Raw genomic sequence first — 6,493 nt, forward strand, 5'->3', positions numbered from 1 at the left:
CGGGAGGCCGGGTATTTGAATCTGGGTCAGGCTGACTGCAGAGTCTTTACTCTCACCTTTACACCTCCCCGCCTGGGAGGATAAGGTGGCCGTCTAGACTGGTGGTCAAAAATACACGTTCAGGGGTCAGTCCACTTGGGTTGAAATTCCTACACTGCCGTTTCCTAGCTGTATGATCTCAGGCCAAGTGGTTTCGCTCTTTAGGCCTCGGTTTTCCGGTCTGATAATGGGGATAATAATGGTAGTGACTCTGCGGGTTTGTTGCAAGGAACCAGGGAAAAGCTTAGCTTGGTTGGTGCCTGCTGCGTAGTTAAAGGTCAACAAATGCTGTTATTGTGCCTTCTCATTCTTTTCCTTTTGCCTCTTAGCCCTGTCTCAGCTCATACACTTCAGGTTCAATACTACTGACCGATTAACTTGAAAGCCACGCTGAGAGGGGATCAAGGAGGTCCATAAACTCAGGAAGGGTTGGGAGAGGAAAACGCAGATTTATTCTCAAAATCCCATCCTCCAGAACCAAGGGCTGTCTGAGCTATACGACAGGAGTAAATTAGGGACCAATAAAAGATGACCACTTTTTTTTACAGGACAGCCGGTAAAAACACACAGAGTCGTCTCCAGAAACAGATACTTAGTACGTGTATAGAACATTTAAAAAGTACATCTTTGTTCAAGAATGTTTGGAGCAGAATTATTTATAACAGTGAAAAATAAAAAGCGATATAAATGTCCACAGTAAGGACATACCTTGGTACCTTGACACACACACACACACACACACACACACACACACACACACACACAATCCTGATTTCTAAAACTCTTTTATTCATGGGAAAATGTTCATAACAAAAAAATAAAAAAAATACTGGGTACAAAGTTGCATAAATATGATGCCAAGTTGCAACGAGCACAAAGAATAGAAAATTAAATGCTATGTTTCCAACCATGTACGAATATGGGTAATGAAGCAATGGTCAGGAAAACACCAAACCAACAACAGGGTCAGTAGGGTGGTAGGATTATGAGTGATTTTTTTCTCTTTTTTCCATGTTATGCAACATGATGATATTTTTCTTGTAACTAAATAGAAATTTATAGTTAATGAGCTGCATAAATGGTATGCTCCCGCTTTTGTTAAAATTATATGTGCATTAAAAAATTGGAAGTAAATACACCAAAATGTTAGCAGTGATTATAATTGAGTAATGGAATTATGGGTGATATTTTTCTTTTTCCTTCTTAAAAATTTTCTGCAATACGATTATGTTATTTTCTTGCAATTAAAACAGATTCATAATTTTTAAAGTGCATAATCAGTATGATCCCACTTGTGTTAAAAGTATGTATGTTAGTTGAAATATATGGGAAGGAAATATGTTGAAGTATTAACAGGTTTTATATTGGTGGTAAAGGATTATGGGTAATTTCCATCTTTTCTTGACTTTTCTGTAATATGATTTTATTACATTTATAATTTAAATGAAGTGACGCCTACAAACGGTATGTACAGTAGGGTCCCACATTTGTAGATATATTATATATATATATATAAAATAGTTAATGGACTACTCTAAAATGTTACCTCTGGGTGGTGCGGTTATGGGTGATTTTTGTTTTCTCCTTTGTATATGATTTCTTCCTTTTCCAAGTTCTCTATGGTCATCATGTATTATTTTGTAATTGAGAAAAATGTAAAAAGCAGTTCGATACTGAAATCTTTATGGAAACAAAGGGCATGTCTGGGATTTCTCTTGGAATATTCCGGTGGGGATGGGGGTGAGGTGGGTGGGGATATAAATACAAGAAGATGATAATTGTTGAAGATGGTACATGGGCCTTCATTGCAATGTTTACTTGTGTATGTTTGAGAATGTTTACTTGTCAGTGTTTCCATTTTATAGAAAAACTGAGATTGCAAGAGATGAGATCACTTGACCTAGGTCACACGACTGGGAAGTGAGAGTGGGCTTGACCTGGAGCCCCTTATTCCAAGCCCAGGGCTTGTCACCACATCCCGGTTGCTCCTTCTTTTTAATAATTAAAAATAATTAACATTTTGTTTGGTTCTAAATGTCATAATTGTTCCCTGCACAGAATTTGGAAATAACAGAAAAGCACCAGGAGGAAAACATAATAACCTAACCACATCACAGTTAACCCTTTGGTGTCTGGCCATGCAGACTTTATCTGTGTGGCCTCTTATTACAGAGGTGAGGAGCGGGGCAAGCACGTTCTCTGTAAGCGTGGTGAGTCCCTCCTAATGGGCTAGTGAGTGAAGCTGGGGCCCTTCAAGTGGTGGGGGGGACTCAGGAGATGGTGGGTCCTAGCCACTCCCCTCCCATTCTTCTCTCAAGCCCCCTTCAGATTCTGCAGTCTGGACCACAGTTCCTTCCTAGATCCTTCCTGCCCCCACCCCCATCCGATCCCAAGGAGTAGAAGTCCATCTGGGGAAGTTTGGGTGGCCCTTCTCCCCTTACTCCATCTGGAGACCCTGTCCAGAAGCTCCCATGGGACCCTGAGAGTCTGCAACCACACCGTGTGCAGTTGTGCCTCCATTTCCCCATCTGGATGATGCTAGTGAGAATAGCAGACTGGTCGGCATCTGCCAGGGAGTGATGAGCTAACGTCTGTAGCGCTTTCCAGCCCCTCGGAGCAAGGTGCCGGGAGCCTCCCCAGCTCTGCGAGCCGGCCTGCCTCTGCCAGCCTGAGTGAGTGCCTGGGCCTGGCCACCCCTGGGAGGGAGTGGCCGCATTCCTCTGCCCCAGGCCAGTCGGCTTGGACAGGCACTAGCTTCTGCTCCCGTGTNTTTAAAAAAAAAAAAAAAAAAAAAAAAAAAAGAAAGAAAGAAAGAAAGAAAAAAAGAAGAAGAAGAAGAAAAAAAAGGAGGAGGACTGAAAAAAAGGAGGAGGACTGAAAAGAAGAGGAGATGAAGAAGAGGGGAACAAGATTAGTAATGGGGAAAGGGCCTTGGGAAACGAAAACTGAGAAGAGCAGAGATAACAGGGCATCCTTGGGCCCTCCAATCAGCTTCCTAGACTGTAGCCTTGGTTTCCTGTGTACACAAGGGGGTGGGGGAAGTTTTGGAAAGGGCCAAGACTTGGGTCCAGTTGAATTGATTCCCTACTTGATTTCCTGTTATTTATACATAAAGGGAAAACCGCAACTACACAAACAAGTCCGGCCACCTAGCCGCTCACATCCTTGGGGACTTTTCTTCGCAGCTCTGTGCCCACTCCAGCCTCTGGGGGATGTCATTCTGGTACGTAGCCCTTTGAGTACTCGACATCACGAGAACCCTAGGAAATCGACACTATCATCCCCACTTTATAGAGAACGGCATTGAGGCACAGAGAAGTGAAATAACAAGGCCGAGATCTCCAGCCAGCTCTGACTCACTCCTAAGGCCAAACTCTCCCCGTGAGGCTACCTGCTCCACTGTCATTCTGTGTCTCTGCTTTCCTCTCTTCTAGAACGTCCCCTCTCCCACTGCCGTTGCAGTGAAAGATCACTGTGTGTAGCCAGGAGGCATGCACGGCTCACACCGAGGGAGAGACCCAGAGCCGGGGGCCCAGGTAGGCGCTGTGGCGGGAATCTCCAGGGCCGAGGGGCAGGGCGGTAGAGGGCTGCAGCCTGGAACGGCCAGAAGACTCTGAGAAGGATTAGCCAGGGAAGAGCACTGGGTTCAAAGGCAGGGAGGGAGAGAGGGCGCTGGTGTAGGGAGGAGGAGAAGCAGCCAGGTCGGCCAGGCCCCGAGCTATTCGGGTGTCGGCAGTGAAGCTAGAGGCCTTGGGAAGGTGTGAGGCTTTGTGGGGGAAAAGAAACTCTGCTTTAAGCATGTTTAGTTTAAGCTTGTTGGCAGAACATCCAAGTGGAAATAGTTTGTGCGCAGCCAGGAATATAGGACTGGAAAGAAAGTGTGAGGTTGTGTCAAAAAGAGCAATCGGCAGAATGACTTTCAGCCAAACTCTGGGGAACTTTCCCTTGCTTCCCTGCACTGGCACAGAGAGGGGCTTTCTCTCCTTGAGGGCCCGGGACACTGGTTTTTCACCACAGTTCTCCCTTCCTCTCCCGTCCGCGGCCCCTCCGGCCCAGCACCGTCGTGGACACATGCTTCAAATCCCTAAAGGGCAGTGTGAGGGGATCTCAGTCCATAAATTCCCCCACACCAGGGAGTGACAGGGGCCTCATCTCACTTTGCTAACTACATTTTGGCCAGGCCTGAAGCATGCCAGGCCTTCCCTAGTTTGACTTCAGCTTCTAGAACACAAGCCTTTGGGGGCTTGTTTTCTCTCCCATTTCTGCCACCCGCCGCTTGGGCCAGTGGTATCCCTTAGCTTACTTCATCCTTAAAAACGTGAGGCCATTTTAGTCTGGCCCTGCTCCCTGCACCATCAGGCTGAAACTGCTCCCCTCACCTGAGCAGCCCCTTGGCCCCCAATCTCATCTCCAGGGCGGGAGCATTTCCCCGTGCTCACCTCTCTTGGGCTCCCAGGCCCTGCCCTCCCAACCTCCCAATCCCACCGCCCCAGAGACCTCGTCATCCAACCGCGGACCCCAGTTTTCCTCCAGTCAGAGCCCCCGCTGGCATAGGGATGTCTCCCAGCTTGAACCGCTAGCCCTGTGGCCTCTGTTGGCCCTCAACCCTGGGTCTAGGGTTGGCTCGGACAAACATGGCTGTGGGTTCACCAACACGGCTAGGATTCATTTTGCGTGTATAACCTAGGGGCCTGGAAGTACTTCCTCAGGTCCCCACAGCCACAGACACTTGTCCCCCTGGGGATCATCGATCAAAGCTGGAGACGGATGGAGGATCAGAGTACCTCAGGGGGCCAGGGTGCAGATTCTGCCGCCAGCCATGAAGAGAGGCCCCCCAAACCCAGGGGCCCAAGATGTCTCGCCCGCCTCAACGCGGAGACGGCGCCCCTTGGCTAGCACATGCAGTCTCCTCATGCCAATCGCGGAAGGGCACCTCCTGTGGGAGGCCCGATTAGAATCAGGTGCTGCTCCCTTGGGGCTCTACCCAGGCCTCACCCCAGGGCACATGGCTTTGCAAGAGGAACACAGGCAAGCTGAATTTCCGGTGTCCTGGTGCGGGGCACCACCCACACGAGCACACGTGGAGGTGAAAGTCCTCGTCTTACCTCACTCCTCTTTTGCCCATAGGGAAACTGAGGCACAGCGACATTGGGCAGCTAGCTAACGGTCCACGCCCTGTATGTTTTGGCCTGAGGACTCACATCAGGCCCAGTGGCCCCAGACAGTCTGCTGTAGAGCCCTGGGCCTCACGGCCTTCTAAGAACAACGCCCGTGGGACCTGCCCCTCACCGTTCAGAAAAGCCTCTGCTGTCCCTGAGCAAGGTCCATCCTCCGGGCCCTCCACCTGCCCCCCGTGTGAGGTGGTTGTGAGGCTCGACCCCATTCTACAGGTGGAGGAAGGAGGCTCAGAGAGGTGAGGCAAGCTTGCTGAGCTCACGGTGCTACCGGTTTCTGTCTCCCTTTCCTGCTCTCGAGCCAGTGCCCACCCCCAGGTGTCTCACCTTTCCTCACGGCGGAACGTCAGAGCCGGTGGGGGCTGGAGGGACGCGCGCATCCACATCCGAACCTCTCAGGTGACCGGTTACTGGGGTGGGAGCTGGCACTGTGTCGCTACCTGGATAGAGCAGGGGGCGGGGAGAGACAGGCTGAGAAGCACGGAATGTATTCAATGGAGGGAGAAAGAATGAATGAGAGCGAGAGAGAGAGCAAAAGAGCGTGAGAGTGAGGGCCTGGGAAGAAAACAAGGCAAGGAAAAGAAATCAAATGAGAAAGAAAAAGGCCCAAAGTGGGGTGAAGGCATAAGTGACCGGCCATCTGGAAGCAGCACGGAGCTTGGCGGGGGTGTGTGTTTGTGAAGCAGGGGAGCTAGACCGACAGGTGCGAGGGCCCAGCTGCTGCCAGCCAAGAACCTTCTGGGCCCAGCGCCCAACCAGAAAGAAGGCATGGCCCCTGCAAGAGACTTCTCCAGGGGGGCTTTCGGCTGAGGGAATAGATGGGAGCTGCCCTTTCCTAGGGGCAGGGCAACCCTCAGCGAGCCCAGTGGGGCTTGCCTCTGAAGAGCTTGGGCCTGGGGGGGGGCGCGGGGGGAAGATTCCCACAGCCTCTCTTTGCATGTTTCAGGCATTTTCTTCAAACGTCTCCCAAGTGCTACCTTTGGAGTCTCAAATTTGGATGATTCCCCACTGTATTTGAATCCCAGGCCGCCTGGCCCCATCCTTGCCTGAAGGGATGAGTACATGCTAACTCAGGCTGCCCGTGGCTGGCACACACAGTAGGGCTAGGGAGGGAGGAGGAAATGGCTGCCGAGACCCGGGTGGTCATCCTCCCGTCCAGCTTAAGGTAGGGCCTACTCTGATGTTGAGAACATGGGGCTCTGCCATCAGATTGACCTCAGTTCGAGTCCCAGGGCTGCCATGTCCCAGCTGTGTGACCTTGGGCAAGTGACTTGAGCCTG

General features: G+C 50.5%; 1 long non-coding RNA gene across 1 annotated transcript; it reads left to right on the plus strand.

Annotated features, from left to right (window-relative positions):
* Nucleotides 1-3,191: 3,191 nt before the first annotated feature.
* On the plus strand, nt 3,192-6,100 carry LOC109490597. The gene is made up of 3 exons (XR_002143926.1): nt 3,192-3,262; nt 3,474-3,575; nt 5,519-6,100. It is a non-coding gene; the product is annotated as an uncharacterized LOC109490597 (long non-coding RNA).
* Nucleotides 6,101-6,493: the final 393 nt, after the last annotated feature.

The sequence above is a fragment of the Ailuropoda melanoleuca genome, chromosome X, assembly GCF_002007445.2.
Source record: "Ailuropoda melanoleuca isolate Jingjing chromosome X, ASM200744v2, whole genome shotgun sequence".
Classification (NCBI taxonomy): domain Eukaryota; kingdom Metazoa; phylum Chordata; class Mammalia; order Carnivora; family Ursidae; genus Ailuropoda; species Ailuropoda melanoleuca.